The sequence below is a fragment of the Tursiops truncatus genome, chromosome 12 (genome assembly GCF_011762595.2).
Source record: "Tursiops truncatus isolate mTurTru1 chromosome 12, mTurTru1.mat.Y, whole genome shotgun sequence".
Lineage (NCBI taxonomy): Eukaryota > Metazoa > Chordata > Mammalia > Artiodactyla > Delphinidae > Tursiops > Tursiops truncatus.
This window is the reverse complement of record NC_047045.1, coordinates 76,305,517-76,332,768: the sequence shown is the minus strand read 5'-3', so window position 1 is coordinate 76,332,768 and position 27,252 is coordinate 76,305,517. Positions and strand designations below refer to the sequence as shown.

The following is a 27,252-nucleotide window of genomic DNA, read 5'->3' as shown; positions in this document are numbered from 1 at the left end:
CAATCTAATCATCGGAGATGCAATCTAGCGCTGAGGATGCATTAAGTATCCAAAGCTCCTTCACTACCAAGCTGGGCTCCGCTTGGGAGCAGCACAATTATCAGACCTGATCGCTACGGAGCTGTCCGCGAAGGATGCTTCAGGCCCCAAGCATCAACATCTCTGTTAGTAAGTCACTACTCTTGCCCTGTCATCAGCATCTCTCACTCAAAACTCTGGCTCCAGGGGTCCTGACGTCTGAGACAGAACATATGCCCCGGATCCGAGAGCATCTGTGATCATTCTTAGGGAAAAGGGTCAGATTCTGGCTGAGGACTACAATAAAGTAAAGAGCCCTTGATAAAGTCGAGTCTTCTGGTAAGCAACATTTGCTTAACTTCCTACTTCTTTGAACCCTCACGCAAGGACTGCCTCCACTGGGACCCCGCCGTTGCACCTGTTTTGTTCCTTAAAGACAGGATTCTGGTTTCAAACATTCGCCTGAAGCGCAGGGAAAAATAACGCGGGCTGCGGGTGAACGTGAAGTTGAATGAGCCTGGGCGCGAGAGCCTCTCTCATCAAGGGAGGTTCCCAGGTCTCCAAGGTGCCCGCGAAGCCGCGGACCCCCGGCGTCGGAGCCCGGAGCTGCAACCGAGCCCCTCCGCGCCGTGGGCGCCGAGCCGAGGCGAGCGCGCTTGGGCCTGGCGGCCAGGGAGGGGCGGAGGCGCGCCGTGACTCAAGCGGTCGCACCCCCAGGGAAGAAGCGGCACCTCTGGCCGAGCCGGGCGAGGGGCTGCGCCCGCCCGCGGGGCGCATGCGCGCTGCCGAGAGGCTCCCGCTCCCTCCCCGCCCACCTCTCCCTCCTCCCCCTCCCCCACCACTCCCTCCTCGTCTCTCTTCCCTTCTCCTCGCCAGCGGGGAGCTGAAGTTGGGCGGATGGCAGCAAACCGGCTCCGCTAGAGGACCGAGCAGCTCAGCCTCGCGCCCCCGGACCCATCGGTGCGCTGCCCACACCTCCAGGCGACTGGGTAAGATGTTGCCTCTGATACCGAGCGGTGCTAAGTAAATGACATCAAAATGTCTGCTCTGCACCGATGGATGAATCTTTTAAAGGTGTGTGTGGGGGGGGGGTGCGGAGGTGAAGGAAAGAGGGGGTGGAGAGTGCAACTGCCCGTGCCCTGGCGGGGCAGTCAGCCGGCGCGGGGGTCTCGGCGCTGCCCGCGGCGCCGCGGGAGGAAGCCCGGGCCGCGCCGCTGCTTTGGGAAGTTGGATCCCGCGTTGCAGCCTCTGCGCGGTCCGCTCGTCGCCCTCCGGCTGCTGCGGACCGGCTGGGCGAGTGTCCTGCCGGCCCAGGGAACCTTCAGTCGGGTCCCCGGCGGAGAGCTGGGCGCCTTGGGGATCCGGCAGCGAGGGCCGGGGGCGGCGGGAGACCCCGCGGGGCGCGAGGACCTGCCGATTGGGGTGGCTGTTTGTTAGAAAACCGAATGTGAAATTAACAGTGTCCAATCGACCTATCACCTCGGGGTGGTATTTTCTCTTGCTTCACCTTTGGGAAAATGCAAGTGGTGAGGGTGTGAGCCAAAGGGGGTGCAAAAATGCATACCTTGAGCATCGACAAAATATCAGAGGTGTGTGGGTAGGGGGCGGGGGCCTCTTTTGTTCTTTCCCCTCCCTCTGGTCGGAGGGAAGGGAGTTCTAGTGTGCACGGCTTGAGGTAGGTTTCACAGCCTTCGAGGGGGCGAGGAGGTGGAACGCCTGCCAACCCCCTAGCCGCTGCCCGGGTGGGTGTATCCGAGGCTCTCTTGCTAGAGGTGATGATGATTCTTTTCATTATCGATAGAATTACAGTTTAACAGCGGCTTACCCGCCAGCCTTCCTCCTCTCCCTCTTCTCGTGCTGCGGCAGAGGCTGGGTGCAGACACTCGGCCGTTTCCTCTACTCCCTACCTCCCTTTCTCTGTGAAAAATGTCGGAGGACTTGAGGATGGCGGAGAGACAGAGCTGGCCTCGGCAGCCGCGGAGGGGAGATGCTCCTCGCGAGCGGGAGGCTGCTGGCAGGGCGTCCCGGGCAGCCCGCGCAGCCTCAGGAGTCGCTGGGCTCCTGGAGACAGAGCAAGGGTCGCCCGGCCAAACAGATGCCAGCCGTGCGGGGACCCGCCCTGCGCCCCGGGGCACCCACTCACCTGGGACAATCTCGGTCGCTCCGGCAAGACTGATCCTGGCTCCTGGCATAGTAGTTTTCCTAACCACTCTGACCCTTCGATAAACGTTTCCTTACTTAAAAGAGTCACTTGAAGGTTTGTCTAGAGAACTTTGCAATCTTCCCACAGTTGTTTCTTTTTCTTCTGAAAAATCGTTTTACAGCCAGACTATTTCCATCATGGGGTGGCTATCACAGACAATAGAGAGAAATCTTGTAGTTGGATTCCCATTTAGCATAAGCGTTTCTGAGACTGCTATCTGCATTTCCGGCGTTCATACATACTGGTTTTCCTGGTGATGAACCCTCTGAAAATCATTTAATTGGAGAAATGAGAAACAATTTTCACCCCTGTAATGAAAAATAATGTTTTTCTCTCGGTTTCATAGCTGCTAGACATTATGTGTGTTTAATACTTTTGAAAGCTGTGGAACACTTTGGGTAAATTGTATTTGTTTCTAAAATCCTTTGTGGCAACAATAGTAGGTATCTATGAAATATACACTTTGCACTGATATCTAATGAAAAGGTGGTTTGTACTCATAAATTCAAATGAATGAGCAGTTTGACCTCCTCCAGTTAAGTTACTATTATTAAGCTGTTTCTTCTGTTAACAAGAGCTAAAATAGTAATTAGCACACTCATGGGAGAGGAGACTTATTCACTGTTTTAATAATCTTAAAAACTATATTTAAAGACCTCATGGTAGGGTAGTTTATTTACAATTTTTAGAAATGAGAAAACAAGTGTTTATCACTACAAAGGATTAGATGGTATCATTTATTAAATAAGATGAATCACCATGGCAATGGCACCTGATCTCAAGAGCCGTGGGCACTCATCCTTCCTCCTGAATTTGTAGTCTGAAAGATTAAGAGAACCACCTAATTTACAGAACAAACAACATAAGGTGTCTGTTGTGGCAGATTCTACCCTTTTTGCTCTGGTTCCTCAACTACTCCTTGGTGTTCAGTGGCCGCAGAAGGGAATTAACAAGGAGGTTAATTTGCTCTTCCTGTTCGTTAATAAGGCGTCCATTTTCCTGCTCACATAGATATCTCTCTGCTTTTAGGGATCTTCCTACAGGGTCCTAATTTATTTGAACTCATAATGTTGAAAGTCTAAGTCATTATCATTTCTATGAACTTTGTATAATTTTTAATAATAATAATTTAAAAAAAACAAAACAAAACATTCCTTAACGTTTCTTACCACTAGGGCTAGGAGCTTTGAAGAAAAGGAGACATGTACATATCCTCACCCACGTGACATTATTATAACAGCCAAATCTAAAACTAAATTGATAAAAATTCTGGTTGACTCACAGACTAAAAAGCAAGAAAGCATTTACCTGTTAACTTACAGTTGTAGAGATAGTGGCCTTCATAGTAGAAGCCCATTTGCTGCAAGGCATGGGCTTTTCTGGAAAAGTGAAAGGTGGACATGGATAAGGAAATGTGGAGCGAAGATGGACGGGAACACATCCAACGGCATTTCTGCTGAGAAGCCTTTTCCTGATAGTGCATCTCTGCTTACTTAACAAGGAAAATATTGCACCACCCAGAAGGGCAAATGCAAGGACCACTGTATACCCAGTGGATGAGAATAATTCTATGTGATGTTAAAAAGCATTTTATTTCATCTGATTACTACAGGTAGAGTATAAGCATGAATTCATTGTAGAGGCTTAAAACTGTATGACATTTCCAGGGGGTGTCCTGGATCCTCGGAAATATTATACGTTTTCATGGAAGGCTTAAAGAAATAAAAGTGTCCTTAGATGTAAGTAACTAGGTCGTTGCTTTTTGTTTGTTTTTGTTTTGTTTTGTTTTGCGGTACGCGGACCTCTCACTGTTGTGGCCTCTCCCGTTGCGGAGCACAGGCTCCGGACGCGCAGGCTCAGCGGCCATTGTTCACGGGCCCAGCTGCTCCACAGGCATGTGGGATCTTCCCGGGCCGGGGCATGAACCCGTGTCCCCTGCATCGGCAGGCGGACGCTCAACCACTGCGCCACCAGGGAAGCCCTGCCAGGACGTTTGATATTAGATTGATAGATACTCTCACCCTCACTATCTCTTCCCATCTCCACTTACCCCCCAGAGACTTCCCTAATATCCAAAGAAATTCCTTTATACTGTTATTCCTGCTGTGGTGCCGATACCTAGCACAATATCCGGCAAAAGGCAAGTGTTAAATAAGAACTTATTCAATTAATAAATTTTGCAGAACTGGCATGGTTCACAGAAGACTTCCAAGATTTTTACTGTTTTTTTTTTAGAAGCGTGATCATATTCATTACCAAATGTACTACATCTTTGGAGGAAACCATTTTGAGAATTGTCACTTTGTGAATATGCATGTTTTTCCTATAATATTTCTATTGTTGATCTGTTTCCAAACAAAGTTTAAATTACCTGTGGGCAGGCATGGACATGATGAACATGAGCTTTGGGTCAAGTTGACCTTAGCTTTTGTCCTGGCTCCTCCATTGAATAGCTCTGTCGCCATGGTCAAGTTACTTACCGGCTCTGAGCCTCAGTTTCTTCAGATATAACAGCAGGGATAGAGACCCACTTCCTAAGATGTTTGCAAGCATAAATGTGATGCAATGTGTATAAAGTGCTGAACATGTGCCTCGCATGTTTCCCAATATCTAAAGAACCGCTATTGAACATATGGGGAAATTTACCACAGGTTCGTTTCCTATGAATAAGTGGGACATTTTTTAAAGAATTAGAATCATATTGTAGAGCTTCATACTTACTTTTTTAAACAATTGACATTACTTTGTTGACGTTTCCCAAGAAATTGGAATTTTTAATATAATTTAGTGACTGCAAAATAATTCACCTTATAGCTGTCAATTTATTTGGCTATTCTTTCTTTTTTGAATGTTGACATTATTTACAATATTTCACTGTTTTAACTGATGTGCATCCTAAGGTGTAGGCTTTGTCTGCATACCTATGGCATTTTTTCCTTTAGGCTTGCTACTTAGAACATCTAGTTCTCACCAACAAAATATCATCTTTTAAAAACTCTTTGCTGGGCTTCCCTGGTGGCGCAGTGGTTGAGAGTCCGCCTGCTGATGCAGGGCACACGGGTTCGTGCCCCGGTCCGAGAAGATCCCACATGTCATGGAGTGGCTGGGCCCGTGAGCCATGGCCGCTGAGCCTGCGCGTCCGGAGCCTGTGCTCCGCAACGGGAGAGGCCACAACAGTGAGAGGCCCACATACCGCAAAAAAAAAAGAACAAAAAACACACAAAAAACCTCTTTGCTGAATCTAAATGCCCATGGACAGATGAATGGACAAAGAAGATATGGTACATATATATAATGGAATATTACTCAGCCATAAAAAGAAATGAAATTGGGTCATTGGTAGAGATGTGGATGGACCTAGAGTCTGTCATGCAGCGTGAAGTAAGTCAGAAAGAGAAAAACAAATATTGTATATTAACACATATATTGGAATGTAGAAAGATGAACCTATTTGCAGGGAAGGAATAGATACGCAGACATAGAGAACAGACATGTGGACATGGGTGTGGGGGAAGGGGAGTGTGGGATGAATTGGGAGAATAGGTTTGACATAAATACACTACCATGTGTAAAATAGATAGCTAGTGGGAACCTGCAGTATAACACAGGGAGCTCAGCTCCGTGCTCTGTGATGACCTAGATGGGTGGGATGGGGGGGAAGGGAGGGAGGTCCAAGAGGGAGGGGATATAGGTATACATATAGCTGATTCACTTCATTGTACAGCAGAAACTAACACAACATTGTAAAGCAATTATATGCCAATAAAAAATAAATAAAAATTTAAAAATTGTGCTAACTTGATAGATGAAAATGATATTTTTCAAACTTTTAATTCCTTGGTTACTAAGAATGCTGATAACTTTTTTGACATGCTTATAGCCATTTTTTTTTCATCTCGAAGATCGCTTGTTCAAGTCTTCTGCCCATTTTTCCATTGTATTCTGAATGATTTTATTATTTGAGTGCGAATGTTAATTTTAAAAGACAAGGCAAAAGCAAAGAAAGGAAATGCTTAGTGACAAAGAAGACACGTGGCAAAGACTACAGAGATCTTTGTGGTTGAATGGCTCTAGCTCAAATGGAGTGGCACAAACATTACCAAAGGCTGGAGACGGACCAGCCACAGCATTAGGGCTGCTATGTTGTCCATAACATACTGCCACCTGCCACCATGCTGGGGCCTTCCAAAGTGCACAGTTCCTTTTACTAGTTGAGGTCTGTCATTTTTCTGTTTGGGTACTATGCACACACACTCACACCTTATTAACAAGAAGCATGTACATCACATGACAAGCTCTCAGATTTTCATTGATTGTTTCTGCCAGTTTTGAGTTTTCCTGAGATAAATGAGATTGAAAGGAAATATGGGAGTAGATGGAGGTCCTCTAGAGCATTCATTGAAGTTTCTCATCAGAATGAAATCAATTAAGCTTCATCATAAGGCCATGTCATATTAGAATCCTGTCATCTCGTTTTTAAACTGGAGGTGAAATTTAAATATTTAAAAGTTGAGACTAATCTAGTACCTTAATGAGCTCTCTATCTGTAGTGTTTCACACGATTCAGTGCTCTGATAAGTTCCCGGTTTTGAATTTTTAAATTCTGTGACTATTGACAAATTTGGTTTCAGAAGCTTAAATATTTAGCTTGGAAAATCTATAAAGTCCCTTAGATATTAAACTACCTAGAAAGGATAAAATTTTATAATTTTTGCTGGTTCCAGTTTATCAAATATAGTAAAGCCTCAGTAATTCAGAATCAGCGAACCTGGAATCTATAATGAACAGGAGGCCCCTGTAGGAGGAGCAGTGAGCTTTGGTGGAACAGAAAAGCTCATTTCAAATAGAACTGGATTTGAGTTCTTGCTCTACTGTTTTCTAGATGTGCAGGCTTTTTCATTGAATTATATAAATGCTTTATACTTGAAATTCTAGAATGAGTAATAAACATCTAAAATCTCTCTGAATTCCTTAAACTTTGTATTTTTCAAAAAAAATCTCTGTGTCAGTAAATATAACTTTATTATAAACAATGAATGTGGTTCACAAAGCAAATATTTACTTCCTTGGATTAGGTCACAGCCTTTTCACAGCACTTCTGATTGGCTATTGAAATACAAAGGTTTTAATTCAAGAGCCATGGCATTAAAAGAAAACAGACACAACCCAGGGGAAATTATGACATAAATGAAACGAGCAGGTAAGTGTTTATTTCATTTCTTTAATTATCTCGGGTCTTCCCAATGGCATCGTGAGTTAAATCCAGTGAGAACCTTTTGTGAAAGTTGACAACACTGTCTGTATCTCTAGTATCAATAAACGGTAAGGGCTTGTTTTTTTGGTATATTATGACAGGCTATCTAGAGATTTTAGGAGTCCATTTTGTTTCTAGGAAAACTACCCCATGTCTCCACCCTGTTTCCCTCAACCCTTCTACTTTTTTCAGGCTTCAATGAATCAAAATCAACAAATATTTGAAAGTCTGCTATAAGAAAAGTAGCAAGCTATGCGATTTAATTTAGAGGGTGTGAAAAAGCATATGGAAAATTGCCCTTGAAAAAAAGAGACTTTAGAAGCAGCTTATGCAATTTGGTAGAAAGAGTGCAAATTTTGGATTCAAATAACCAGAGATTTGGCCTTAACTTTGTTGAACCTTAGTGTCATTATCTGTAAATTAAAGACTGATTGTACATACCTTAAAAATGTTGAGGGAGTAAGTGCAATTATGTCCGTAATTTGTCATGTATTGACAATCACTATGCAACTGTTATATACTGTACTAGAATTAAATAATGAAAAATAAACCCAAGAATAATTAAAATAATAAATAAAGTAATTAAAATAAACCCAAGAAACATCCTGTAGATAAGTGCTTGAAGGAATTTTCATTTCTTACCAGTATTTGTCTTAACTAATGGGTCCTTATTTATGTTGAGGCTGCTCTCCATGCGTCTGCTGTGTAATTCTTTCCTGACCAACTTGTTTAACCAACCTGTTAAGTGAACATTCATTCATTCATAAAATTCTTGAGCACCTACTATGTGCCAGGCTCTGCGATATGATTTTGGATGCAGAAAAATGATTACACATGGCCCCTTTCCACAAGTTCACATAGACGCTTCTTCGACTTAGTATTATTTTGCTTTCATCGGGTGAGCCCTGGTCATTCTAAGTTTACAAGTCATAACTAGATACGACATGGAAGGAATGAGCAAGGATCTCCTTCGGATTTAGGAATTAGGCCCGTTGACCTCAAAGTGTAGAACTATCTGCTCCTTCTACACTTGGAGGTCAGTGAGCCTAAAAGCTGCTAAGCAGAGGCTCAGATAAGGGGAAGGGAGAACAGGAAGTGGCTCTGCTGGGGGATGATTTACCATCCACCACCATGTCCAAACAACGAAGGCTCGAGGCTCAGCCCTCCCCAACTCCCAATTCTCCCTCATTAAAGTGAACAAATTGTCTGCATATATGTGTACTGTGCCATTTTCCCCCTCACTTAAAGGCTACCCTGGGTAATCATCATCATATAATTTCAGGTATGTTAAGATGTTGGGTGAGGGGGTGAGCAAAGGGAGACAGCGAAAGTGATAGCCCCACCCTTCCTAAGGATCTGCATTTCCCATACAATAAAAATATTATAATTTTTTATCCCGATATTATTGCAGTTCTTTCACTGATAACAATCTTTTTGTAATATAGTAAGTTGACCAGAAATCCAGAATAATCTTTTCAGATATGAAAAGAAAAACTACATTTGATTTTGAAGAAAACCATCTTCAGCACCTACTTGTTGAAATCACTAGAGTGATCTCGAAATCCAGCAACTGGATTTATCCTGATCTAGGATGATTTGATACCATTTATAAAGTCAAAGTAAAGACTTCAAGTCCTTCCTAGCAAAATGTTGTGAACATACAGTTAAATTGCCTGTATATGGTGATGAAAGATATTGACATTATGAATGAATTAACTTGAAAGTAAGCTAAACCCTCATTTCAGCCACCAAATTTAACTCGCTAATCATTAAACCTTTAATTAGGCTGTCAATAAGTAACTATATGTGCTAATTTGGGGTCTCAACCTATTTCTTTCTCAATTTATTTCACTCAGCACCACCATACAGCATTTTGCTGGTGACCTATGAGTTTAGCATGGTCAAGACTCACTAGAGGGCTTCCCTGGTGGCGCAGTGGTTGAGAGTCCGCCTGCCGATGCAGGGGACACGGGTTCGTGCCCTTGTCTGGGAAGATCCCACATGCTGCGGAGCGGCTGGGCCCATGAGCCATGGCCGCTGAGCCTGTGCGTCCGGAGCCTGTGCTCCGCAACGGGAGAGGCTGCAGCAGTGAGAGGCTCGCGTACCAAAAAAAAAAAAAAAAAAAAAAAAGAAGACTCACTAGATAAAAGCACAGGAAAAATGAATATCTTTTTTGAAGGCACTAAGGCATGGTTATGCTATAAAGCAATATAATAACCAATATAACTTATACACTGTTATGACTAACTGAATGCTGCATTTTGAATTAGAGTATTAAATACTTTAATGTAAATTAGAGTACTAAATACTCCTGTGTAAATTGAAATATAAAAATTTTCCTTCCCTACTGTTTGGGTGGAGTGTAACATTTCACTCCCCCATTTCTCTCTTACAGTGTTACTAGCAGCAGTAGTAGTAATAGTAGTAGAGATATTTCTACAGAGAAAAATTGAAGAGGAAGGAATATAAATTCTTTTTGTACATCAAACACTTTACAGAAAAATAGGTGTTTATGTTATTTTATATAATTTTTAGGATAGTCACACAATTTTGTGCCTGAAATTTAAAACGTATCAAGAACTCAAATGTTAAATCTGTCAGGGAAAAACACGAAAACAAAAAAAAACCCTGCTGTTTTATTTCATTCTGCTGATCAAGAATAAACTAGCCTACTGTTCCTATATTAATTCACTTGCTTCTCAGAATAATCCTATGAAGTAAGTTCTGTCATGTTGGTCTGTCTCTCTTCATTTTATAAACAAGGAAACTGAAGCAAAGAAAAGTTAAATAACTTGCCCAGAATTAGTCGCTATTAAGTGGCAGCCTGTGTCTTTAACTTCATTTCTGTGGATTCTAAGACTTGATCCTCAAGACCAGGGGTTGGCAAATCACAGCCAATGGGCAAACATCTGGCCCACTGCCTATTTTTGTTAATAAAGTTTTATCAGAACAGACACACACACACACACAAGAATAAACTGGCCTGATTGTCATATCTCTGCTAGTTTATGAATAAATGATGTTGGCAATTTTGATTCAAGCTATTAGAGCCCATGTTTTCTTCATCAGCTCATGTCCAGTGATTGAATTTTTGCTGCTGAAGAAATATTTCAGACTAAATTACTTTTAGTAAATCCAGTGTTTAATGACCCACCTATATTTATATAAATGATGGATTTAGTTGAAGGATATATTTATGTATAATTTTTAATGCTGAAAACCAAGGGCTAGAGAAATCCTTGTATACTGGAATTGTTGCAAAATTTAATATTTTGAAAAGATGTTTTATGTGTCAATGTTTGAGACTATGGGTGTGTTTTCCCTTTTTGCTTATGGGTTGAGAGCAGGAAATAACTGACCTGATGCCTGTGCAATCACAGCCAAGCTCTGGGGAGGGGATGATACATACTTGAGAATCCAAGAGGAGACACCAGTGATGTAAGAAAGAAAGTCAAGTAAAAAGCAGGAAGGCTAGACTCAGAAAACGAGACTATTAGCTAAAATCTTATTACATCTTAAGGTATAATATCATTCAGTCATTATTATGTAACTCTGCTGTATTATGTAACCACCTCCAGTTTCATAAATTCGTGTGACCTAATCTTAAGATGGTAATTTTTTCCATTAATTCAGTAATTTCATTGACTGAACATCTGAGTAATACAAGCGGTGTTTCGTGAGGTAGAATTTCATTAAATAAATGTTCATTCCAGGAAGGAAAAAATGTACAGAACTTTTCTTGACCTGACATAGATTATGTTGAATAGTTACAAAATTCTTGTAGGTGATACCCCAATTCAACCACACTGATAAAAAAAATCTGCTCCGAATTTTCTATTTAAGTGGAACTACTCCTAAATCCATCTTCTATAAAATTAACTTTATTTTTGTGACATAAAGGGATCTTTACACTTTGCTTTATAATACCAGCAATGAATAAATGCACCTGTGAAGCTTTGCTTTATTGAGCAGTGGGCAGTACAATGACTTAATATCTAAACTATTTATTAAGACTTCGGGGGAGTGACAAGAGTGTTTGAAGGAGATTATTTTTAAGGACATGTGGATTTATGGCTTAGTAGGAACACTGAAAATACTTAGTTAGTGAAGCTGCTTATTATAGCCAAAATCAGCGTTGGCACTGAGTGTACTGGCCTCTGACCACTAGCCCCAGGAAAGTCCCAGTCTGGTTAGATCTCAGGAAAAAAGAAGGAGGTCATGTGCTTGAAAGTAGAGCTCACAATCTAAAAAATTAAATTATGAACAGGCAGAAATGATGGAAAGAGAGAGTAGTCTTTTGGTGCACCTATAAATATGCCTGCGTGGGTCTGATTTTCCAAGTGTTTGCGTTCGATTCACAACTTGCCTTCACGTTCAGCTACTTATTCCTTTCACCTTTTTTGTTTCCTGCCTCCTTATTCACAATTAATGCAACTAACTAGAGCCTTACTCCGGAATTGGGAATAGTGTAATTAAATAAATCATAGTCAAGGCTAAAGGAAACTAAAGACTAGTTGAAGAAAGAAAATATGTATGTAAATTGGGATTACTGTTATATTCTAGGAGTGAAATAAAATGCTGTGAGGAACTTTAGATTCATTTTAAATGGCCAGACCAGGATCTGGCAAAAGTGTTTTTGAGGTGGTAATATTTTCTCAAACTATTGAAAGTCAGAATTTTTTTTTAACATCTTTATTGAAGTATAATTGCTTTACAATGGTGTGTCAGTTTCTGCTGTATAACAAAGTGAATTAGCTATACATATTGTATATATGTGCCACATCTTCTTTATCCATTCATCTGTTGATGGACACTTAGGTTGTGAAAGATGGAAATTTGACAGGCAAAGAATAGCCTTCCAGGCTCAAAGATAATGTAAAGAAAAAAAAGCACAGGACTAGGAAAAGTTGAAAAATACTTTGTGGCACAGTTTTCCAAAAATATATAGTACATGCAGGAAATCACAGGATGAAGCCAAGAAGAAGACAGATACTGGCAGGTGTTAATATCCAAGTGAAAAGCTAGCATTGTCCTTGACAGACCCAGAGCGCCATGGGCACCATATGAGTAGAGGATTACAGGGTGAGGATTGCGCATGTCAGGTCTGGGCAGTGGGGAGGAGAAAGGCAGCAGGAAGACGGGTTCAGCTGTCCAAGCGAGAGAAGATGAGGCCTGAACTGGGAAACGGCCAAAGGCCAACCCAAGGCAGTAGGAAGATGATGTCATGAAATCACGTTCCGCTCAGAGCCTTCAGGATTTGGTCGCCAATGAGATTTAGAAGATGTGAAAAGACCCTTAAAGCTGATATAGAAGATTTGAGCCTGTGTATCTAGGTAACACAGATGCCATTAAGACCTGGAGAAACCAAACTGATGAAGAGGTTAGGGAGGAAACAAGCTGAGTTCAGCTTGGGGAAGGGTTTGCCACACCCATCAGAGTTCTAGCAGATGTTTCCCAGGCTGTGGATTAAAAGCCTGCTTGATTCAGTAGGAAGCAACAGGTCTGCTCTTAAGCTATGTCAACAGAGGCACAGAGTGTCTAGAATGAAGTTGATGACACTTCTGCAGTATTCTGCATTTTTCAAACCATAACTAGAATACTGTTGTGAACTTCTTTCCTCTGGACACCGTGGTTAGAGGTTTGCGATACAAAGCCAGTAATTCATGTGAGAAGTGATTATTGGAGGCATTTGTACTTTCTTAAGCTGGAATAGAGTGGTCCCCCTAGAGAATATGTGTGTTTCTCCATTTGGAGAAGAGCCATGTGAAATGATTAGACTCATTTTAAATTGCCCCAGTGACATAACGGGAATAATAAAACCATATGGCAGAGTTGTAAGCAGCTAATACGGGCAATGCCCTGGCACACATTTGGCATTTAATGTATCTTAGCTCCTACTGCTCCTCTTAAAAATAGCATTAGAACCAGTGGGCACATGTCACTGAGATAGATTTTGCCATCCTGTTAGGAATAACTTTTTAAAAGTCAAGGCTGGCTTCGTAGATGGGCTGCCTTGAGAGGTGGTAAGTTTACTGTCAAATGCTCAGTGGACAAAACTGGCAGAGATGTTATAGAGGAGCGTTAAGGGGTTAGGAGGGGAGAACTGCAAAAGGCTTCATTCTGACTCCAAGGTGCAAATCGCTCCAGGGAATTTGGAATGCAAACTCAGGAGAGAGGCTAGAGCTAGAAATAAACCTTGAACATCTTTTCCTCAGAGGTGACAGTAGTAAGTGATTGCCAAAGGAAAACGTGTAGAGAGCAGTGAGAGCTTAGAATAGAATCCTGGAGGATATCTACATTGAATGAGCATGTGGTAAAAGAAGGAAACTAAAATACATACACACATATATATATACATTCATACATAAGATGGTCAGAGTGAAAAAAGAAGTGTTAAAAAGAGAATGAAGACGCTGTAGTATACCACGAAACCGAGGAAGTGGAATTGTTTTTAACCAACTTTCTTCATATTTATAGTAATCTTCTAAAAAGATCGGAAAAAGGAGACAGTTTAAAGAAGGAAGAGCAGCTGAGTTATGTCATGTGGCAGAAAGGGTAAGTTCAGGACCAAGGCAACACGTTAGATTTTGCAACGAGGAAGTTCCTTGTGATTGTCTAGAAAGCACTTGTGATTAATGATTTATACACTTTCTATTTCCCAAAGGTTTGAGGCAGCTTAAATAAAAGCACTTTCACAGAGGGCGATGAAAATTAAACAAAACAAAGATAAGAAGCCACAAAGAGAAATAAATGGGGGGAGAGGGTGAACGGCCACAAGACATGGGTAGGATTGTCATCATAACAGGAGCGCTACATTTCAGCTCTGAGGTTCCAGCAGCCAAAATAAAAGGGTTTACAGGACAGGTTACCTAGAACCCATTAATGAAAGAAAACAGTTTTTCAGGAGTTTTGGGTTCTTTTTCCCCCGGCACTAAGTTTTGTGAATTGTATATTCTATGGATTCTTAGATAAGGAGCAGTGACATATTAGACAGTGGGGTCAACAGTGGTTCTGCTGAATCAGGTGCAGGCTTGCTTTGAATTGCTGTTTCTTTTTTAAGCCCTTGAAGGTCAAGTATATAGTATTAAGATGAAGTCTGTAAAAGCCAGTAAGGCACTGATCATTTTAGACGAGCCGGACATCTGGATACTCCTGAGTCTGAAAAATCACATATAAAATAGCATTAGAGATGAGGGCATCCTACACAGGAGATGAGGACAGTTCCAGGTATGTGGGGGAGAGAGGGCCTTGCGACCTCAGGTCCTTTGCACATCCCACCCCCTCTACCTAAACAACTGTCCTCCTGATCGTTCTCATCACCCACATTTCAGTTCAAATGTCACCTCTTTAAAGAGACCTTTTCTGTACTCTCTAATGTTGGCCCTTTTTTATTCCTTCCTTCATCTGTCACTTTTTAATAATAACCTGCTTTATTTAATTCATAGCACTTACTGCACTGTTAAGTTATTTTATTTATTACCAGTCTCCCTCCTTCCAACAGAGAGGATGTAAATCAGTACACCAGACAATGCCAGGAACAGAGTAGGTGCAGCATATGTGGAAGGAAGGAATGTTCTGTGGATGGGGGGGGGGGGGGGGGGGGGACTCAGTTCAGTATCGATGTGATAAACTAAATGGATGGCAGTTCTGGCAGCGGAGTAAATTCTCCCTGAAGTGCGAGCTGAGAGGAGGAAGATGATTATGATCGTGACACATTTCGTACTGGGAATCTTAAGAACACTGGGGCTTGGAAGAAGAGCACAGATTCTCTGTACATTTTCCTTTCCACTCACGAAGCAGGGGTACTGATATGAATGGTATGTTCATGAACATTCATTCATTGATCAGGGTTCTAAGGGGTGGAGCTTAGGGAAGCATACAGAGGGCCCTACATTGTGGCAAATTCCCTTTTCTTCTACTTTTGGATAAGACTGTTTAACGTTACCCACTTAACTCTTTTTCTTTTTTTTTTTTTTTTTGCACGGGCCTCTCACTGTTGTGGCCTCTCCCGCTGCGGAGCACAGGCTCCGGACGCGCAGGCTCAGCGGCCATGGCTCACGGGCCCAGCCGCTCCGCGGCATGTGGGATCCTCCCGGACCGGGGCACGAACCCGCGTCCCCTGCATCGGCAGGCGGACTCTCAACCACTGCGCCACCAGGGAAGCCCCCCAGTTAACTTTTGAAGAACATCTTTCAAAAATATCGTATGCTATTTTAGCATAAATAACAGTTGCAGGACTCTTTCTCAAAGTAAATAGCTATTAGGTGCCTCTCCTGTTATGATCCCTCCCGGCAACGAATAATAAAACCCCTATTATGTTAAGGAGTGTCATTGTTGGGGGAGGGGGCACGTGTATGTTGGCAGCCCAAGGAATGCATCAAAAGGTAAGGTAGATAGCTAGTGGGAAACAGCCACATAGCACAGGGAGATCAGCTCGGTGCTTTGTGACCACCTAGAGGGGTGGGATAGGGAGGGTGGGAGGGAGGGAGACGCAAGAGGGAAGAGATATGGGAACATATGTATATGTATAACTGATTCACATTGTTATAAAGCAGAAACTAACACACCATTGTAAAGCAATTATACTCCAATAAAGATGTAAAAAAATATATATATGGCCTCAAGTATAAATCAAGTCGCTGACATACAAATAGGAAAGCAGAGGTGCCCGTTGAGAGAAGCTCCTGCATACTGGAGAGAAAACCGGACCCAACTGATGCAAGACTGAGGCCAGAAAAGGAGGTGAGCCTGAGAACACATGGAGCATAGACTAGTTATTTGAACGAACTAGGGAGAGGAGAGGACTAAATAGAGAAGAGGTCATGGCAGCTTGAGGTGGGCAGCAGAACCCAGGAAAACTTGTTTTCAATATTTATTTTAGGTTTGGAAAGGACTAGGGTTGTTGGCAGTGAGAAGCAAAATTATCAATGGAGAAGGTTTGGGGAGAATGGCATGACATTTCTTGGAGCACCGATTTTATTCATTCCTGAGAAATGTAAAATGTTTCTATGTCAAAATAAAAACAAATATTAGGAAACAGCATATAATATTTATCATTCATTTAATGTTAGACCTAATGCTTAGAAGGAATTTTGATTATTTGAGCCCTATTTTGGGCTTTGCTTCCAGACTCTAAGGTACAAGTCTGGCATTTTAGAGGTAGTGGAATTTCGCCAAAGTTATGGACAGGCAAGGGATTTTAGAATCATAGAGCATAATAAGCTCAAAAGGCACCTTGAAACTATCTGAGTCCACAAAAATAATGGGTTCTTTTTTTCCATCATCTCCTCATCTCAAATATTTTAACTCATAGGCAGAAGAAAGATGTCGTGGGACAAATATTACAAATTGTTTTTTTTTCCTAATGGCTTTACTGGAAGCATCCAAAATGACAAAAAGTGTTTTCAGCTTAGAAGAAGGCAGAATAAAAAAAATAATCTAGTTTTCCTTGCATACTGAATGAGGAATTTTGATCATATTAACTATATTACTTAGTCATTGACCAAATGTTTGGCTGTTAAAACAAACAAGTAAACAAAGAATTTCCTACTTATAGTTTGTTAAATTGTTCCACAAGGGGATGTTGATCTAACAAGTGTTGCCTTTGTGTAATGAGCAAAAGTAAATTACTGTAGTTTTGACCAGGTATAAATCCAAGTTTCAGAATGAAAATGAGTGTCAAAAGATGTCACAAATTCATTGGGAAAGCAGCTTTTTGAATGCAATATGAAATAAGGTTGATTTTCATATACGTTCATTCTCTTATTTGAAGGCAGAGTAGTGAACTGTCATTCAAAAGTAGAGAGATAAACAGGAAATTGAAGTTCAGATAATAGAAATTAAAGGAAGAAATCAGTGTTTAACTGCAGCTCTTTCAGAAACCAAATTTGCCTTCTGTAATGTTTTGTGGTTGGTTGTTTCTAATGTCCCACTCCATTTGGCTTCTATAGGAAAATCTGGGAAGGAAGAACAAGTGATTCTGGAAAAAAGTTGTAAAGTAAAAGGAATTGATGCTGAATAAGAGGCAGAATTTTTACATATGGTTCATCCAGTGAAGTTTCTCTTTTAACAAATGCTTATTGAGCATCTACTATGTGCCAGGCTCTGTTCTTGGAGATTCAGATTTATTAGAGGACAAAACAGACAAAAATGCCTGCTTCCATGAAGCGTATATGTTTGATCTTTGATTTTTTTAATTGACTGATAGAGGGAATCCTTTGTAAAAGCATTCAGGGTCCTTTGTGAAGCTGGGTTATCAAATATATGTACAGACAATGTATTACTAATAGTATATAGTATATGCATATGTTATATATATATTTTTTCTTTTACTCCTCCATTAATTGCAAATAAATGAGGCTAAATAAGAGAGTACCAAAGGCATAGTGGCTGTATCAGACTGAAATATAATGGGAATTTTCTACATTTAATTCTTTAAGAAACTGACATGACATCAGTCCATTTCGAATCAATATATTGTACTACTCCAAATATATTAATTGCAGTTCAGAAGATACCAGAATGAGAGGTCAGAGGAAGGAGAGTCCACTATCCTGCCTTCTCTCATTCAAGGAAATATAGAGCTGATAACATCGCAAGTTCTGGGCACCAGGGGGAGAAGTGAGCTCATTTTTCTTAGGCTAGAAATCTGACTTCCCTCCAGGAATTTCCCAGGAGTGAGCTGCCTATTTCATCCTTATCCCTTAGCTGTTTCTTGCATTTGCCTGCCAAACTTGCTTCCTAGTGTTCTGGGCTCTGAGGTATATTTCAGAGAATTTAGAGCACAATTCACTAATGTAGAATTTTGAGGAACATCAGAAAATTTAGATCACATTTAACAGAGGTAGAAAACCAAAAGGAATATGTTCCTGAAATGTCTATTTAGGCAATAAGATACGAATGCAGTTTTACTGTGTCTGAGCTCTCGGAAAAAATTATATATGGAAGCAGCATAATGTGCAGAGCCAGAATGGGAGTGAAATGAATGAAAATGAATAAAGTTGTAAAAGAGAAGAGGCAGCTTAAAATTATGAGGAAGGATGTAGTCCTTTTCTTTTTCTTTTTTTTTTGACAGGTGTTTAGCAGATTGCCCTATAACTGAGTTTCCAATTATGTTATAGGAGAAACAATATTTTCTAAAAGAACTCACATGAAGCAATCTGACCTCCCCTTTTACCTGTGATTTGTTTTAGTTCATAATGACATATGCAGAATCACAGAATGGCTTTGTTTTCAAGGATGGCATTGAAGCAAGAACTGATGAACTATCAAGAGCTGTTAGGGATTTGATCACTACCAAGGGGAAATGATGGAAAGATGTTAGGGATTTGATCGCTACCAAGGGGAAATGACGGAAAGATGTTAGGGATTTGATCGTTACCAAGGGGAAATGACGGAAAGATGTTAGGGATTTGATCGCTACCAAGAGGAAATGATGGAAAGATGTTAGGGATTTGATCGCTACCAAGGGGAAATGATGGAAAGATGTTAGGGATTTGATCGCTACCAAGGGGAAATGAGGGAAAGAAATCTGAATGTATTCCAAGAAAATAAGCACCTCATGCTCTGGTTGGTATTGTATTTGTTTTGCAATGATGGGCTTTACAAATTTACAAGTATTCCACCTCCACTTGCGATAATTTAAGGCTGAACACAGCAAGTGATATTTTTACAGCTGAAATTTTAAATAATAATTTTTAAATTTATGTATTTTTGGATGGCATTAAAATTTAATTATCATAGTGCCTGATATGGTAGAAAATATAGTATAGACTTTAAGAAGTTTATTTTTACTAGTGATTGTTTTATACAATGTGAAAATTTTATTACAGAATTTATTTAGTTTAACTTAAAATAACAATTAAAGACTTCATAGTGAGATGAAATCAATTGAAAGTGTTAAACTTGTGTTGAACTTGTTTTTTGACACTTTACATATAACTGTAATATTAGATGTTTGCAAAAACCTTGGTGCGCCAGTGGTTCTGAGTATACTGCTAAAATGATGTTTAATCTTGAGATGGGATTTAGGAGAACCGAGTTCTGGCTATAGCTGTAAAGCTGCTCAGTGGACCCATGAATCCTGGCATGACAAAGAACTGTAATATTCAGACAAGATCACTGTCAATGTCATCATATTTATGGTGCCTCTCACTAGTCATCTGGGATTGCTGATCAACAGTGGACCCTGATGCTTCACGAAGTAGTGAATTCTCTCTCCTAAAGGAAGATTTCAGATGCAGACTCTATATTGTTTGAGGATGAACCTCTCCATTCCCTTTCTTCCACCACTGTCCTACTTGCAAAGACTAATATACATACTTACCTCCAGAAAATGGTTTCTACTATGCCACTTTTGTGCCTTTGCTCAGACATTTTTTGCCTAGGATGCTGTACATGTGTCCCTTCACTTTTCTAAATCCGACCATCTTTAAAGGTCTAAGCTCAAGTCCTGAGACCTTCATAAATCCTTGTCTGGCCACCTCCAAGTGGCCTCTCCCTCTATGGAAACTTTCTACATCATAACAATGACACCTGTATTCTTATCTTCTCCATGAGCAAACCCTTTCCCTTCCCATATTCTTATCAAAAGGTGGCACCTACACAGTCACCCACGCTGGAACACCAACAGTCAACCTTGACTGCCCCCCCCAACACCCTGCTCATATCTAACCTATCCCTAACCTAGGCTTAGTCTACCTCTTGGTTACTTCTTACCTCTGTCCCATTCTCCACTTTTGCTCTTCCAGTTCACCATCAGCATCTTGCCTGGACTACTGCAACAACCTCCTTGCCAACATTCTCACTTCTCTCCACCTGTCCTTCACACTGGCACCAGAATGACCAAACATGTCACTCCTGATGCTGCCTTATACTTAGGAAGCATGCACTGTCTCCCCATCATCTGTAGATAAAATTCAAATACTTTGCATGGCTCTGTTCCTGATTCCTCCCTCCCTGTCTGCCCCATCGCTCTTTTTTTTTTTTTTTTTTTTTGGGGTACGCAGGCCTCTCACTGTTGTGGCCTCTCCCGTTGCAGAGCACAGGCTCCGGACGCGCAGGCTCAGCGGCCATGGCTCACGGGCCCAGCTGCTCCGTGGCATGGGGGATCTTCCTGGACTGGGGCACGAATCTGTGTCCCCTGCATCGGCAGGCAGACTCTCAACCACTGAGCCACCAGGGAGGCCCCCCCATTGCTCTTTTATTCTCAGGCACCCAATACCCCAGTCACATTGAATGAATAAATGAATCTATCTTTAAAAGGTAGGCCAAGCTATTGTAAGTCTCCTGGTTTTTGCTCATGTTGTTACGTCTAGATGGAATGTTTTACCTGCCTTTATGTACTTGGAAAATCTCACCTTACATATTGCTTTCAATAGAACTACCTCTGGCTACTGCAGGCATAAATCTGTGCTTAGTCCTCCACAAGTGAAAACTTGATACAGACTTTTATGATCTCACAGCCAAGTCATAAGCTTATTGAGAGTAGGGAACATTTTTTTGGAGGGTTGCAGAAGCTTTTCTTAAAAAGCCCCACACAAATAATAGGTCTCTAATAAGTATTTATGTGTTAGCTCTCTGTGAAGCTGGAAGCTGACCTGTCAGCACTCTTTGAAATGTCATGCTTTATAACCCAGCAACAAAGGAGACACAAAGTAACGTCTGTTTGCCAGGTAGCCCAAGATTAAATCAGCCTGATGCAGTAGGCATACCTGGGATGCCTAGGACGGAGTCACTGAAATTGACCAGGTTCCAAATTCCATGAGGCTACTCTGCCTAAGGTTATGATCTTGCTTTGAATGAATCCCCAAATCGTCATGCTGGCCTGCAAGGCCCCGTGTGATCTGTCCACACCTCCCTCTCCAACCTTCTACGCCTACCCCATACCTCTCTGGATCCATCCCTTTCCATTCTCCCCACTTGCTACTTGGCCCAGACATACAGCTTCTTATCCGTTCATGCAGTGGGCCAGAGTATTCCCAACTCAGACCTTTTGTTCCTCCTGCCTGGAATGTTCTTCCCACAGACATCCATGTGGCTCACTCCCTTACCTCCTTTATCTTTCTTTGTTCAAATGTCACCTTTCAGGGACACCTTCCTTGACCACTGTTTACAATTGCAAGCTGCTCCTCTCTTTTACCTTGTTTCTCTCAATAGTACTCAGAAGTTCTGTGTGATTGTTATGTCTTTTATTCACTACTGTATCCCAGGTACCAAACAGAGTCTAGCTCAAAGTAGCCATTCAATAAATATTGGTTTAATAAATCAATGAATCCATGTGACATTTGCAACAGCTCTTCCTATATAGCCAACAGATATATTTCTCTTTGAATAAACTTTATGTCCATGATCCAATTTCAGGCCTGGTAGTTAGTTAATGTCTGACCTTAGTCAAACATGGTTTGGATTAAGAGTCATTTATCTTGGGTTTCACTCCTGGCTCTGTCACTTTCTAATTATGTGACGTTGAACAAGTCATTCCATCTTCCTGGGTACGGTTTGTCTCATTTTTAAAACAGGGCTAATAATACCTAATGAATGACTAGGAATAGGACGAACTATAAACTTCTGTAAGCATGTTAGTTGGTAACTATTTTTATTTATTATCTGTGGGAGGAGCTGAAGAGGCAACATGGCATAATGAAGAGTTTGAACATAATAATCAAACAGATATGGATTTGAATTCTGTCTCCAGCACTTATTAACTGTATGACTCTGAGAAAATTTGCCTCCTTTTCTATAAATAGGGAAGATATTTTATTCATTTCAGAACGGATTGAAATACCAAATGAAGTAACATAGTATACCATGTTTCAACAGTTCTAAGATGCACATTTTTTCACATTTTAACATTTCAGAAATCAGTATGCACTTTACAACTGATGCTGTCTTCAGTTCAGTGATGTGTGGTATGTACTTCAAAACTTTCATATGTGAAGCATGATGGTAATTATAGCTCAGAATCTTTCAGGTCACTGACAATTTTAAGATATTTTCCTCTCTTCCTTTATTGGGAAAAAGTGGCCTTCAATGAATAATGATAAAATGGTCAATTTTGTCTTAAAATATTTAATAGCCATTATTTTGACAGGTTGTCTTTAAACTTTGTTTTTCTGATTTTAGCCAAAAGAAAAGAAATTATAAATTAACTTAAAGCATTAACCACTAAGTAATTTGCTCAGTTTATTTCCTCTTAATAAGAGGAAGGCACTTTGTTTTTCCGTGTCCCTCTCCCTGTGTCTTCACCTCTAGTTTGGTTTACGCTTTCTCTCCCCTTCAGTTTGGTCATGAAGGGCAAGAATAGAAGAATATCCTGGCAACCCAGCGCCACACTGTAACATAATACGGTTGCTAGGAGAAGAGAGTAGCAGCTGCACTTGAAAAGAACACGTGGCTCTCTCATCCCAGAGGAGCCTGTGGGCTGTGGCTGAGACCCACAGATCGAGGCAGGGTTCTCCACCCCGCCTTCTGCAGAAGGGCATGGAAATATAACTCTCCTATCATGCCCTACATAAACGGCAGGAATATTTTATACCCCATTTTAAATCAAGTATAAACACGAAGGGAATAAAAAAGTTACTACTAACGATGTCATCATAAAGATATGTAACATTTCAGCCCATTATTCCTTATACACTCTTCTCTTAAACTGAAATGACTAATCCAGTTTTCTAGTCTAGCAGTAGGTCATTACTCAATGTTATATCATCCTATATACCTTGTGGCTTGTGTAGTGTCCTGGTTTTCAGTTAACAGAATTAGAAAAGAATGAAGGGTGCTATATGGGTTATTGCAAGAAATTCTGCACACATTAGCCATATTCTTTGTTCACTAAACTATATAAATTCTGAGATGGATGTAGTAAATTTCCATAATGACTTTCAATCGAGAAAGCTCATTGCACAATTCATTTTACTCATTCAGCAATTATGGTTGAAATTCTACCAAGTACCAGCCAGTAAGTGTCAGGGCTGAGGCTAAAATTAAATATTTTAGGATAGAACACATAAAACAAGACACATACATGATGAAACTAGAATGCCTAATGTTTGCATTGTACTTTTCCTTTATGTGAGGAGGGCACCAAAATGTTTTGGGCTTATCCCTCATTAGCATTTGAAAGAAAGTTAATATTCAGAAAAATAAATATTTTGGGAACAACCCATTAAGCCAGCCCACAGGTGGCAACTGTGATTAGATTCCTTCACATGCACAGAGGCCCTGGAGGGACTCTAAGGGGCACTGCTGTCTGTGACATTGGGTCACAGCCACAGGAGTGAGATGGGCTAAAGAAAGCCAATGAACTATCCCTGAATCATTTCAAGGAAACTTGGATAGTTGTCCATCGTAATGTGTTCATTATGTGCTTAATGGGCTCTGGACAAAGTCCAGACTCAAGTGTACATCTATTAGATTCTATATCTACATTTTTGAGACTCAGGAACATCTGATTCTGTTCATCTATCTGCACGGCCTTTATAATTCAGCTACTTTCATTTTTCCTTTCTCTGAAGAATTTGTTAACCAGATCAACATATAGGAAACCCTTCTAACTCATGAGCCAACGCCAACTGATTCTTTGATTCTTTTTTTCCCTTTGATCCGAACATTAAAAAACGAGAGCATTAGCTTCCATTTGGGTATGCTTCCATCCAAAATAAAAACAGAAATAGGTTACAGAGTGATTGGGATATGACTTCAGTACGGAAACTAAAGACATTTTTTTTCTTTGATTAGGAAAGACTAAAGATTTATCCAATAATATCCAATAAAAAGTTCCAGTACAGCTCATTATCCTACTCCTTCAGAGCCCAAATCATATTTCTAGGAATGTAACAACTCTAGAACTGGTCTTTCTGTGTGTTCACATATGTTTGTACACACACACATTGTATTTGTAATTCTACTCAACTTGAGAGATGTCTGAGTTTTGCCAGTTTTACCCCTAGAGAAAATGACGGAGTGTGTCTCTGGTGTATTGCATTTCCTATCCTCCCTACTGGTGTCCCATCGGACCTTTCACAGCGTCATCTCGTGTCTACTGTTAGGACTTAATGAAGGACTTAGGTGATAAGTCTTATCACTTCCCGTAATAGAAGGCTGCAAAGGAGCAAAATGTCTTCAAAGTACAAAGACAGGTCACTGCGTTGATGGAGAGCCAGACAACGCATTTGATCTTTCACTGGTAGTTACCACTTCACAACCACCCAACATAAATAATCACCAAGGGAGGCATATACTATTAACTGCTAAGGTCAATCCTACCCGTTCCCATTTCCATTTTATGAAGGGATTCTGCTGTATACAGCAATGACATCTGCCATTACTTTTTTTTTTTTTGCGGTACGCGGGCCTCTTACCGCTGTGGCCTCTCCCGCTGCGGAGCACAGGCTCCGGATGCGCAGGCTCAGCGGCCATGGCTCACGGGCCCAGCCGCTCCGCGGCATGTGGGATCCTCCCGGACCGGGGCACGAACCCGCGTCCCCTGCATTGGCAGGCGGACTCTCAACCACTGGGCCACCAGGGAAGCCCTGCCATTACTTTTAAATCAATAGCATACAATATAGTCACGAATAGAGAAGAATAAGCATGAACTTTGAAATCTATAAGACTAGGTTCAAATATGAATTCCAGTGTTTAGAGCATGGGCAAATTTGCTTAGATTTTTTGAAGCTCAAATTTTCATTTGTAAAGTGGAGAGAATATGTACCTGATAGAATTATAAGGAATAAATTAGGTAAATTAAAACATTGAGCAATAACGTCCCATATGTATTAGTACTTAAACTATTGTTTCTAGACAAACATTGATATGGAGAATTACATTAGAATATAAACAAGAAAGGACAGATAAACTGTGACAAATAGGAGCTTATTATTGCCTCTTAGAGAAAAAAAATAAAATAAAATGTATACAATGTGGCAGTGTATGACACACAAATAAAAATACTGTCTTTAAATACATAAATTGTCTGATACTACTTTCACATAAAATTTTGATTAATTAGAACACTCAGGAGACAGGAGCCTCTAGGTAAATGATCTGCCAGGTTAATTAAGGCTCAACAAGTTTCCTTTAATTTCACGGGGAAAAGTCCTGTCAAATTGAAAATGTGTTCGTTCACTTTTCTGCCCCCTCAAGGAGACTGTCCTGAATGTAGACTGAGTTGGGGGCTGGTAGCATCTCGAAAATACCATTATTAAAACTAGTTCTTGTTTAAAGGGTTATAGATTTAAAGAGAAGAAGCTGAAGGTGGAGTAGTCAAGTAACATTTGAGGAATGAAGGGCCAAGTGCTATGACAAGTCCTTTCGTGAATATTTTCTCCTTGAATCCTCATAATAATACTCTGAGAGTATTATTCTCCTTGTGGAGTAATAACTGGACAGATGAGGAAACTGAAGTGTAGAGAATTTAGGTAATATGCTTACAGTTATTGAAGTAATGAGTGGTGTAAGCAGAATTTGAATCCAGGACTTCTGGTTCAAAAGCCTCATCTCTTTTTTTCCACCCAATCCATTCTTTACTTTTCTTTATAAAGCTACTCATAAAATACAAAATCACTTGGATTCCAGCAAGAGAGAAACTAGATGTGGGCAGAATGCATATTTCCTCTAAGGACAGATACAGCTATTCTTTTTTATTTATAAATAAATTTTAGAAGAGTTTTTCTCATAATTATGCTTCTCTAATAATAGGGTAGAACCATAATTCAAATTAAGTCAGGATTATACTTATTTTAACTTCATCCCTCCCCACAGGTACTTAAAATTTAGTCCAAATCTTCTCCACTAACTGTTTAAAAAAATTAATTAAAAGTTCTGAAAGTACCTAAATGTAAATCAATAAATATTAAATATAAAGACAAAGTCACTTTTCACTAAACTCTGCTAGAAGAAAAGGAGAATGAAAGGTATACAAGCCATGGCTTCATTTAAAGTGTACAAGGGAAAGGGTGGACCCAACTTATTTCAGTTAAGTGCCATGTGGATGTGTGTGTGTGTTCATCTTCATTCTGCAATCTACTATGTCTCGATCATATCATAAAATTTATCATCCAACTCAGTTTCACTCTAGAAAGGCTGTCACCTTGAGCTAAGACATGTGAATATGGACAGTTCCACACAAATCAGAATGAATAGGTCCCCTAACAGTGACCCTAAGAATCTTCCACTGTGGTATTTTTGGCCTTTCTTTCTCTCACCCCCTTGGTGCACCTCCTTATAACTCTTCCTAGGAACATTATGCCTAGGTCATCCTTCTTGCTCACCATTGCCCCTTCCAGACCAGTCTCTCCCCGTCCTCCTCCCTAAAAATCTCCAAATTTGAACCTCATGTAATCAGATAATATCACCCTATACCACTCATTATTGCTGTCATCCACCTAATTCCTGTGTCACTCCCCCTCATTTCTCACCAATTTTCACTCTTGGCGTACTGTCACTCTCACAGCCTTACTTCTAATCTTAATAATTTTAGAGATTCGTCCTAGGGTTCCTTGCCCTCCTTTTTTCCTGGTGATCCTGTTCTCCATCCTATGCTAGACACTCACTCCCTTGTCATGCCTCCTTAAACTGACGCATGGCAACTTTCTGCAACTCCCCCATCCTCTCAATATTGGGGATCAACTTCTCTGACCCCCCGCCTACATTACTCGCTCATCCTTCTCCCAGATTTCAGCAATCTCTTGACCAAAACTTGGTTAATTCATCATCCTTCATCCCCTTGATGTCTCTCACTCCTGGCTGCTGAAGCTTATTAAAAATTCATCTCTGGATC

At 40.8% G+C, this 27,252-nt stretch overlaps 1 protein-coding gene across 3 annotated transcripts in view; it reads left to right on the top strand.

The window, feature by feature from the left end:
* Window positions 1-873: 873 nt before the first annotated feature.
* Window positions 874-27,252, top strand: part of RGS17 (regulator of G protein signaling 17) — an 88,135-nt gene continuing 61,756 nt past the window's right edge. For 2 of the 3 annotated variants that reach the window (XM_019951713.3, XM_019951711.3), the window contains exon 1: window positions 874-1,007. The gene's annotated coding sequence lies outside the window, so the exon portion shown is untranslated. The other variant, XM_019951712.3, reaches the window with a different exon arrangement.